This window comes from Manis pentadactyla, chromosome 5 (assembly GCF_030020395.1).
Source record: "Manis pentadactyla isolate mManPen7 chromosome 5, mManPen7.hap1, whole genome shotgun sequence".
In the NCBI taxonomy this organism is placed as follows: domain Eukaryota; kingdom Metazoa; phylum Chordata; class Mammalia; order Pholidota; family Manidae; genus Manis; species Manis pentadactyla.
Window position 1 is genome coordinate 39,293,130 of NC_080023.1, and position 12,164 is coordinate 39,305,293.

The window sequence follows — 12,164 nt, forward strand, 5'->3', positions numbered from 1 at the left end:
TTCCCAAAATTGTCATGTCTGTCCTTAGGGTATACTATAATTTTGCAACAATTTTTTATCTTTAATCATGTTTATTCTAAGCATAGCGTAATTACTTTCTGTACATGCTCCCCTTACCATTTTATGAGACAAATGATGAATGAGGAGATGGAGAGTAGAGAAGGGAGTGAGAAAGAAGAACAGTTCACAAGTGCGTGATTAGAAGGAAACAGCCTACAAGGAACCTCACAGATAATATTATGTACAATGAACAGAGAGCTCACTTTACAGAGAAATGTTTTCTCTGCAAATGTAATCTTTTTTTCAATACCACATTCATCAAGCAGGTTGAAAGAGTTCAATCCATATCTCATACACTTGTGAATTATGATTTCAAGTTCACTAAGTAGAAAAAGAAAATAAATGCCTCACAAAAAACAGAGGAAAAGCAGGATCTACGAGGTTTAGGAAGCAATCTTTATGTCAGCCTAGAGTATGCTTCTAAGCAGGTTGCAACTGAAATCATACTAAATTTAGTCTAACATATGGCACCTAATTTTGTTGGAGTCAACTAAAATCAAAATTGATGTCAACCTAAAAGCCAAAGGTCCCATTATTTATCCTGTAGTTTCTCTCTACAAAGCAATTTCTTTCTCTTAATTATAAATGCCAGTTAAGCCTCTCATTTTGAGTCCCTTTTTAGGGAAAGGGCCCATTTAGTAAAGATGAATAAATACCCAGAAGAGAGAATATAAAGAAGGATAAAGTATATCCACAACATTTAAAGAGCTTACACTGTCATTGGCAAAATGTACACCCACACATGATACACATGAACAAAAAACATAACAAAAAATAGAATACAATGAAGGGTCGAATTGTAGCAAAATGCTAAATATACTAACAAGAGCAGGAAGATGTTAATAAAGGACCAATTGAACAAGCAGCAGAAAAATACATTATTTTCAAATATAGTCTGATCTTTGCATACTACCTTCTTCCACCAAAAGTTAGGTTGCCCATAATCTTTAGAAACCCATGTTTTTCCCAAACTAAATTCTAAAAATTAGAGACTTCACTTCTGCTCAAAATTGAGTAATAGGGCCTAAATTTACTGCATGAAATGGTCCAAAAACTGGACAAAATTTATGAAACAACTATTGTTTGAAGACACTGGGCATTAGACAACACAGACCATAATCCTACTGGATTATGAGAGAAAAGAAACAAACTTGAGAGAATTTCCATGTTATGGTGCAGGAAAGGAGAAACCTGGAAAAATCTGACAGATCCCTGAATTAAGGAGACTGAGCTAAAAATCTGGGGAAATCAAGGCAGCTGGAGTTCACAGGGAAAAGGAACAGAGAAGTGTGTGCTGAAATGAGAGAGAACTCCCCAAATCTCAAGAATCCCTATTGAGTATTTTGCTAAACACAGATCAGATAATTAGTGTGAGGTAACCTCCCAAGGCTGAAAAAGGAACCACCTAAAAGGACTAGAAGAAAATAGTACCTTACACACACAGCATGAGAACTAGTGCCTGTTCTCACCAGGCGAAATGGAAGATCTCAACATTCATGTAGGATTTGGTAGTGTGCTCAGAAAGGCCTTGCCTCAATAATATGGAATAACTAGCCCCAAACACTGTTCCATTCCTGCCTAAGAATTCTAAAAGTAAGGCCTGAAAGGATGAAACTAACTCTAAGTAACTTAACTTCACCCCAGGAGAAAACACAAGAACATTTACAGGACCCTGCCTTCTTTCCCTCTCGATGAGTACCCTTCTGGAACCTCCTAAAATCCCAAATGTAAGTCATATTCTACATGGTTGATTGAATACAATAAATGGACTAATTTGTCCTCCTTCTCCATATTCATGTCCCTTGTAATGTAAGTTTCCCATACTTCCCCCATCAAGATATGGAGTCTATTTCCCCACAAGCTTCCTTATGGCCTTCTTTGACCAACGCTGTATGGCAGAAGTGATGAGGTATCATTTCTGAGTCTTAGCTTTAGGAGCGCTTGCTTGCTTCCACTCTCTCTCAAAACACTGCCAACAACACGAGAACAAGCTTGGGTTGGTCTGCTGGAAAGATCCCTTGGAGCAGATGCAGTCACCTGAATGAGGCTCTCCTAGATCATCCAGCAGCTACCAGGCCACTAGACACAGGAGCTTGTCCCCGCTAAGATACAATGAGCTGCCTAGCCAAGCTTAATCGAGATAACAGAACTTCCTAGTTGCCTCACACTTGAGAGCAAAGATAAATGTTTATTGTATGCCATTGAGGTTTCGTAGTTATTTGTCATGCAACACTGTTGTGGCACTAGATACAGTGTACGGACCATTTGAATCAAGTGTCCCAAGAGGAGATATTGTCAAACCTCTCATGAGGGGAAATTCCTCAGACATTCTGGGATAATTAGAAGACTGGCCTGGCCAGAATTTATCAAAAACCATTAGGGGGCCCTATTGACTAATTCCACATACATTTTGCCCTTTATAATCTTATTCTTAAAGAATAATAGTATTTTTAAATTGAGGAATTTTGTAGTGATCAACTTAATCTAGTTACTCATTTTACAGTAGAGGAAAATAGCAGAAAGTTTATGACTGCCTAGAAGTCATTCAGTTACTTGCTGTTTGCATGTTGCATATCCTCTAGATGCACAAATGTGGAAGGAAGAGGCATTAAAGAATTTAACAAACTACACCTATCTCTTTGGGTTTTTCAATATATGTAATAGTCAAATATATTGTTTAAAACATTATTGAAGACTTGGAAAAGGAGTACAGCATGTCCTTTCAATATCATAATGGAGCACTGCTTAACAAGTCCACCCAAGGATTATTGTCTGTAGGGGAATTTACCTGGATTTGAATTTGCTATTTAATATTAGATTTAATCCCAAACATTGTGAAGCTACACGTTAACTTGTACATTCCCATCCAGTAGAAAAGACCACCAAAGGTTATAGTTTTGTTGCCCTGTGGGATATTAACCACTTCTGTATCTAACCTAGCAATCTTATTCTAGTATTCCGTTTTTTGTTTAAATGGCTACTTATAGTCATTCTTCAAAAAGATTTTGAGCCATTTTCACCATTTAAGTGGTTCCCTCATTAACTAATGAGTTGAACAAAACTTTAACGTATGTCCATTCCATATTTCTATGCCATGTTTTTGACAGTTTGAAAATTATATTCTAACAACATATATTATTGTATTCTTTCAACATCTACTATTAAACAAGTTATGAATATCAACAGAATGTAAGTATAGACTTGAGAATATGCCTGAAGAAAAAGTGATCTCAAGCCAAAGAACTAGGACTGCCTAAGGTGATTGGAAAAAGAATCAATGAAGAGACTTTATGAAAACATAAGGAGCAATATGAAATGTGCCATTAGATTACCATCTGACAATAAAGATCAAATCTTTTATTCCCAGTTTAAAAGTATTAGTGAACTTCTAGAGTATAAAGCCACCTTATTAATCATTGTAGGCTAATTCACATAACAGGCACCAACTTCACTTTTTAATACATTTCATTGAAATGCATACAGTACAGAATCAAGATTCTTTTTCAAGGTAAATAAAGAGAAAGCTTCATTAACTTTCTATCTGACATCCAGATTACTTTTTTCTTTGTTTATGGCACAGATTTCTAGAATACTACAGATAGTGCCTAAAGCATTTAAGTTATCTTGACTCCAACTCAAGTCTGAATAAGAATGCCTTAGAAGTGTCAATACTCCATAGATAAGAACCTACATAAAGGAAAGCAGAATTAGACTGATTTGAGGCCTAAATCTCTGCTGTCTACCAAGCAGCCAAATGATACTCAGATTATTTTGTAATGATATCTCAAGGCCTCCTATGTAAAGAGTAATTGTCATTTTCCATGATAACAAACCACAAAATGATTGAGAAATCTGCCGACCTACAAAACTCACTAGGAATAATATACACGCAGGACTCACTAGGAATAGTAGTATTCACACAGCCTTCAAGTTTCAGAACAACTAATATGTCAGTCAGAGTGATGTTATATTTCCTACGGTTTAGAGACTTGAGTGGCTCCATCAGTATTCAGCAGACACAGTGGTTACAAACAAGAAAAGCACCTAACCTTCCTTTGAATTTTAAAGAACGATTTAGTTTGAAATCATTTTGTCATTAGTCACAATAGCCTGAAGCAAGGAAACTGGTGGGATAGAGATGCAAGGTGGCAGATTCAAACATTACCAACAAATTAAAGCAGCAACAGGCAAACAGGAGCAAATCCAAGCAATTCATCAATCATGACTATGATCTGACACAATTTCTAAAGAAGTATTATCAACTGCAAAAAGAAAATTCATCTCCACTTATTACTCTAGCAGCAATGAAATAAAGTGACTAAGACGAGGTTTGCAGAATGCAAGCTACCTTCATATTGCTTGCTGAAGAAGTTAATGAAGTTTAATAAAATGTAATTTAACCCTTCTAAATTAAAAACAAACAAGGCTAATAATGAACAGGTTTATCTTCTGGAATATCAATGAGTCACATGAAAAAATCCAATAATGTAAAGACATTTATTCAAGGCCATTCTGACAGGACTTCAGGGGTTAGCCACACATCTTATTGAATAAGGAAATAAACAAGCATGGGGGAGCAGCTGAAACTAAACTCCAAGGTGATGACCTACTGAGGACTATCAGCAGTGTCCTTATAAAATGCTACCAACTAGAAATGAAAAATATCCCTTCCAAAAAAACATGCTAAATATTTCATAAATAGTTACCAGGGGACTCTATCATACATTGAACAACAAAATGTAGAAAGGAAAATTCTGAGTTCCCTATTTATTGATTTCATTTCCTCCCAATGTTAGCATTTAATTTAATGTTTGTATTTCCACAAGCTATAGAAATATTACTTTCAATATCAGGCACTGGGTAAGAAATTTATGTCTTCAATTTGGATTTAGCAGAGAATAAGACCTTAAAGAATTCATTCATTTTTACATATTTAGAAGGTGAAAGTTTAAAATATTAGGATTTCTTAAAGATATGCAATTTTGTGGTTCTTTTGTTTCATAGTGATTCCTAGTTCTTTTTTTTTTTTTATATTGTCAGTGCTCTGCATATTAAATATATGGCTGTAGGGGTGAAATCTCTTTTCTGGAGACTTCTCTAGTCAGAGCAGAAGTTCTCAGTTTGCTTAAGCAGATGACCAGACTGCCACTCGGATATGCTCCAGGAGCTGCATTCACCAAAGTTGCCAACATAATGCTGGAGAGGGCAGAGGGTAAAGGACACTCCACTCACTTAACCCAAATTTGAACACTAAGCTGGATGAATATTTTCTCACTCGATAATAAAAAGCAGTGTTATAATCATTGTAGGTGTTTCTAAGAATGTTACCAACAAATTAAACTAGTTAAAACTCAATCTCAGGCACTATTTGCAGGAATTCTTATTTATTGGTTATGCTTTCTCAATCATCAGGAATCAGAAATTGGATAAACAGGATGGTGGACCCCCCAAATCAGACAGACCTGGACTCAAATACTGAATTTGCCACTTACTAGCTGTGAGATATTTGGCAAGTTATTTAACAAGTTATTTAACCCCTTGAACCTCAAAGTCCTTGCCAAAAGAGGGGCAATAATGGTACCTTCCTCACAATGAATAAACAAGGTAATGCACATAAGGCACTTACACTGTTAGTACATGTTAGGCATTAAGTGAGTATTATGTAGAAATAACCCAGCAGAAGGCAGATAATAAGACTGTGCTCCTGAAAGAAAAACATTTTATTACTCATGAATAAATCATCACAGGAAAATATTTTAGGAGATATATTCTATATTTCTGTAATAATATGGCCACTGTTTCTAGTAATCGGTAAGGTGGAGGACCGCTGAAGCCAAGGGCAGTCTGTGGTGAAGCTGGCCATGAAAAAGATGCAGCTGGATGGAATCAGAAATAAATACGAGGAGATACAAAATGCAGTAGCAAAATTCAAAATACATATGGACATAGTAAAGGTGAGAATTAACACTAGAGTAAATCCTATAACTTACAGTGTGAGACAAATAAATATTAAAAGCTCTTCTAGGAAAAAATAGCAATAGGAACAGCAACAACAATGGTTAGCTTTCACTGAGTTGTTCTTTTGCCCCTGGCACTCAGTTAGCATGCTTTTAACTAACCAGCTACCATGATCATATGTCATGCTCCATGCAGCATAAATTAGTGCAAGTATTTCAATATCCAAAAAAAGGTAGGTTATATAAAAAGGGCATCTCATGTATTATTGTGTCAGATTACTGCTCTCTCTCCTGGAATTTCTACTAGTGAATTCTAGAAACTGATGAATCAGAGAAACAACAGAATGGACAAACTGTCCTAATCCAACCTACAGGGTGATATATTCACACATTATGCTGTGAAAAGGCACGCCCAGAACATGGACTCACAATCACAACTTTGGCAACCCAGTTTGGCTGGCACACTTCCTAAATATAAAGGGATATTAAAATTAATCATATCTGTGTAAATATTGACCTGGTGCTATAAAATCACTCTTTTTCTTTTATCTTTTATTTCAATTACAGTAATCAAAAGACTTCCTCCCACATTTAAATTGAAAGCAGGAAATGGGGCAATAAAGAGCACCACACTGTGGAGGCTAGAAGGCAACAAATGCCAAAGAAGACAAAAAATCAAAACAGTTAAGAGGTTTTAGTCATTGCTATGGACTAAACTATGTCTTCTCAAAATTCATATATTGAAGTGCTAACCCTCACATTACTGTATTGGAAGTATCTTTAAGAAAGTGATGAAGGTAAAATGAGGTGATAAGGATGGAGCCCTGATCAGATAAGAACTGTTGGACTTACAAAAGAGCAAAAGACATCAGAGAGCACGCTCTGTCATCTGAGATGCAGAAAGGAGGCAGTTGTCTGAAGGCCAGAACAAGAGCTATGACCAGAAAAAACAAATATGCCAGAACCTTGATCATGGATTTTCTAGACTCTAGAACTATAAGAAAATTAATTTATATGGTTTAAGCCACTAATGTTATTTTGTTATGAATCTGCTCAGACTAAAACCATCATCGAGCTTCAGGAAAATTAAAGATGTGTATTTTAAGATTGGGAAAAAATAAACAAAACCTAAACTTGCAGCTTTCTCTTTTGGGATAGTTTCTCTTCCTAGTTTGTTCTGTTTCCTGTTCTCCATGTCCCTTTGTAAAATCATAGCTACACAGCATAGGGAAGACTTTAATGGGCCAAGAACTTTACCCAAAGCAGGCTGAGTTTCTTTGGATTAGACATTGTTTGCCTACTGAATCTAGATATTTATAATAGGTTTTTAGGGAAACAGAAGGTCAAGTTCTATGCTTTGTCTCTTGTTGGAAGTGAATAAAAGAAGATCCACAATTACTCTCACAAGCAGTAAAGGAATTATAAAAAGCATTGATTTGCCATATTAATTAATTTACTCAAGAGATATGTATCGAGTGTCCAATCTTTCAAGTTGTTTTGCTGGGCATTGGGAATACAGAGGAGGCAAAAAATACATTCCTTGCAACTGCTTCCAGAAATTATAAAAAATTATATTAATCAATAAATACTATAAAGGAAAAACAAAGGAATTAGGGAGTATATCACCTAGTCTAATTAGGTGTGAAGTCTCTTTGTGAAAGTGACACATAAGCTGAAACTTTAGGAAGAGAAAGGCTCAACCAGATGGAAGAGGGGCTGTGGGGTCAGGGAAGAAACTGCCTAGTGGTAATGGAAACAGTTTTCAAAGATTTCTCACAGTAGCATAAGGATAAGGAAGGCCAAGAAGTTTTCTTCTAATTAAAATTGAGTCTCTTGAAGATGTTCTAAAGTCCTCCTTTTCTGTCCTTCTCTTATATTCTTTTGAAACAGACAGTTAAGGTGATGCTATACATTCAAGAGCTATGCTAACATAATGTCTGATACAAGCACTTGCCAGATAGGAAATAAGTATCTCCATTGACACCTCTACAATGTATTGAGCACTTACTATAAACGAAGCATACACTAAATGGTTTTAACAAATAACCTCACATACTTCCTGCAAGCACACAAAAGATAGTATTAATATTCTCATTTTTCCACTAAGGGCACTGAACCCTAGGAAAGCTGGGTACTTCTCCTAAGGTCAGACAATTAAAATGAGCTAGTCATGATTTGAATCTCAAACCCACATTTTCAACCACTTTGGGAAGCTGGCTACAACAGGAAATACATATGTTAACAAGATTGAAAGAAAGCAGAAAATAATTTACCTGAAGTCCATCCACAACAATCCAGACCAGGTAAGTGACATTTATAAAAAGTTTGGTTTTTCACATTTGAACTTGATTTACATTTATTTAGTTTCTATTTTCAGCTAAACATTGTACTACTTTTTTATCCCACAAAAAGTCTTCCTTGGATTAAACTTTCTTTTCAGTATATGTGAAAATTGTTCTAGAATTTTTAGGGAATGTTCTTGCTCCCCTTCTTCCTAAAATTCTTACTTATTTGGTGCTTGGTTGTCAAAATGTGCTTGTAGGTAGTTTGTATCCCAGATATCCTCTATATCTCCAGTTTTTTAAAAAAAAGGTTCAATATCATCCCTCCATCTGCATCTTCTACATGATAAAAATGTTTTTATGATGCTCTTCTCCAAGGGGGAAGCTGTGCCCCAAATTTCTTCCACCAAACTTTTCCTTAAATTTGAATATAATACTTTCAAAAGCTATCTTGAAATGTACTGTTCAAATATATGGTAAAAATGAAACATTTCTTTTCCCCTGATGCATAGGATACCACAATTTGGACTTTAACTGTAACCTAAGGAAGAGATCAACATAAGCACTAGCTCTAGTTTCTGACTTGAGAATGATTCTTCAAACATGTAATTATAAACAATTAAAGTTAATGAAGTTTAGCAATGTACATGCCAGATTATGTATAAATGCATGTATACGTGTTTGTGGCAGAAGAGGCCTCATTAAGCCACCTATTCCGTGTGCTTCTGTATTTTCAAAGTCAGTTCCCTTCCCTGATCTTTATGAATGGAATCACAGTCAAGTGGACATAAAGCATATGTTCAATTATCCTTTTAACATAAGTCATTACAAATCTACTCCATCTACAGTGAAACAACACATTAAGTTAGCAGAACAAATTGGTACTTTACCATGACACCAGTTGGTAGCTCTTACACTGCTAACCAGACAACCCGTCTAATAGCTGAAACCATGTTGGTTTTTGCCAGGAACTAATTTGACTTGTCCTGAAGAGTAAGTACATGTTACCAGCTATAGTGGGGCATTACCAAACTGTTCAACATTTAACAAGGCTCTCATGCTGAAACAGCTGTTCATCCCAAGTGAAAATTTCAAAACTTTCTCTGAGCCTAGATAATCTTACTTGAGCTAGAAAATAAGGTATTAGACTATTCTGCATGTTCTACCACTTTATGACAAAAAAGCCAATTTTGCACTTCAGTAGAGGCAGATTGCAAATTGAGCATGAATTGAACCAGTAGCTGAGTTGCAGTTTATGGCAAATGGCTCATCAGCACATTAATGTATATCACCAAGATAACCACCTCAGCCAAGCAGGCCAGAAACTAGCAGTCTCAAGTATCTGATAGGCAGCAAGGGAAATGTGCTCTCTCTAGGTATCTATAAGACAAATCTTAAGACCCACAGTTACCAAATATCTACTTTGATTATCATTCTTATTATTAGGACAATATATTAGAAGTTAAAAACCAAAGTCAGAACCATGGTTTTTAAACTCAAGTAGATTCAAGATTTGGTCTCTTCTAAATACTAGCTGTGTGATTTTGAGGAAGTTATTTAGCCTCACTGTGCTTCAGATTTCTCCTGAGCAAATGAGGATAATAACAATAACCACTTAGAGTGATTGGATGGAGTACCTAGAACACAGTAAGTGATCAATACTTCCTAGATATTGTTATCATTTCATATTCTAAGACAAATGTAGATAGTCCCTGAGAAGTTAGATACTACAACAGAAGTTTCCATTATTTCTCTACTCAGATATTCACTGTATTTTTTCAAAAGAACTAAATGTTAAATTGAATACTGTAACAACCCATGTTAGAAAATGTTGAAAATATGAAAATAGAAACTAAATGTGGGAAATATGGGAAATAAGCTGATGGATGCTTAAAATCAGGAATCCTGTGGATATTGCTCATCTTATATTAGCAATTTAAAAAAATAGTTGCACTGTCTCAACATATACCATACTAAAACTGGTCTCATATTATAAAGAAGCAAATGGAAATGTCATCTCCCACACCTCCACGAACTTTTGACCTTCTCTAGCTACTACTCTATCACTGCTAGTTTAGGGAAAAACTCGACATTTATTGTTTCTACTTCACCTGTAATTTACTTTTCAACCCATTGTTATTTTAGCTCCCCTCCTAACTTCCCCTTGAAACTCTTTGTGGATTGTTTCAACAGGTATTTTTTAAGATCTGTCTTACATACTGTCCCAGCAGCATCTAACACTATCCATCACACCTTCTTTTTCTACAAGTTTCACAGACTAGTCATGTTCCCCTTACCTTTCTCAGTCTCCAGTGTGGAGTGCTCTTCCTATACCTAATCCTAAAATGTTATCTTTTCAGACATTTGGTTTTTAGACATTTAGTTTTCTCACTCTTCAGGTAAATAAACCTGTCCAGTGACTTGGATTTTCATCCTATATCAATATCATAAAATCAATGTCTACTTCCCAAATTTTTCTCCAACCTGAAGTCCCATATATCAAGCAGGCTATCATTCAGATATACTAGAGGCATACCAAACTTTTAATTTATTCATTCATGCAACCACTCATTTATTCATTCAATTATTCAACACATATTTATTGAGTTCCTATTTATATGCAGGCACTATTCTTGGCTCTGATAATACAAAAGTGGAGGAAAAGCCCAAAACTGTTACCTTTATGGAACTTACATTCTTGCCCAAAGTCTAATCCATGTACAAGTTAATTCATATTCAATAAACCCAATATATTTACCCAAACAAATACATCACTCCTGCTGTATTCTAGATCTTAGGGCTAGCTTTCTAAGCCACAAAGCTTCATCTATTCTTGCCTCCCTCTGCCTTACTGTTTTGCATCCAACTTCCTTAATATTTTTCCATTCTTCCTGTTTTTCTTCACAGTCATTGTAAAGGCATTGAAGATTTCTCACTTGACTATTGCACAGGCCATTAATGTTCTCAGACCTAACATCCTTATAAGACTTTCATTTATTACTCCACTAAAATGATACTTATGGATTATAAATCTGATTATGTTGCTTCCTTCCTTCAATTCTTTTAGGTGGCACTGTGGTGTTTTCAGAAAACAAACAAACAGGAAAACACTTCCATGACATAGCATTCTCACTGATCTGTAACCTCCTTCCCAGTCCAGTTTCATCTCTCTTATTCCCAAAGCTTCCTCTTAATCACCACAGGTACCTAGTATACAATATCAGTGTCTGATTTCTACTCATTTGCTTTACCCAGGATGTTACTCCAGGCAGGCTTATTGTCTTTCTCTGCCTCTGAGGTACTCTGTCTATAGGAGCTTGACTGGAGAGGGGGAGAGGGTTTGGATAGAAAGTCAAGAAAGTCAATCCTAGTCAACAAGAGATAAGAGTTGATTTAGTAAATAAGTACCCAGACTCCTTTGCACCAAGTGGGGCAGCTCTGGGGCGTGCTCCACACGTACTCCAGGAGGGTCTCTAGCATGATGAGCACATGGGGGTAAAGCTGCTCATTAATCATGCTTTATTGGATTTTCTTCCTTTCCAGCTCAGTTTCTTCACAATGCTTCTTGGGGTCACCTCACAAATAAATTGCTTACACACAAATCCTTGCAACAAAGTTTGTTTTGAACCCCAGTTGAAACATCCGGATCCTACCCAGATCGTCTTCATTTAGCTCTACAAGTATGAGCTGTATTGTCTTGCTTCTGGCCTTCTCTCTTCTCTTCTCACTGCCTTCCTTCCTCCGTCTTCTTTGCCTCCCTTTTATGTCTTCTAAGACAGTACCTAGCCATTGTTTTCCCTGAGAAGTTCAACCTGACACACCCACCATTCTCAGCAGAATACCCCGCCACAGAGACATTACTGGA

General features: G+C 36.1%; 1 protein-coding gene across 1 annotated transcript in view; it reads right to left on the bottom strand.

Moving 5' to 3' along the window:
- Nucleotides 1-12,164, bottom strand: part of GABRA4 (gamma-aminobutyric acid type A receptor subunit alpha4) — a 61,888-nt gene that overhangs the window by 4,090 nt on the left and 45,634 nt on the right. The window lies entirely within an intron of this gene.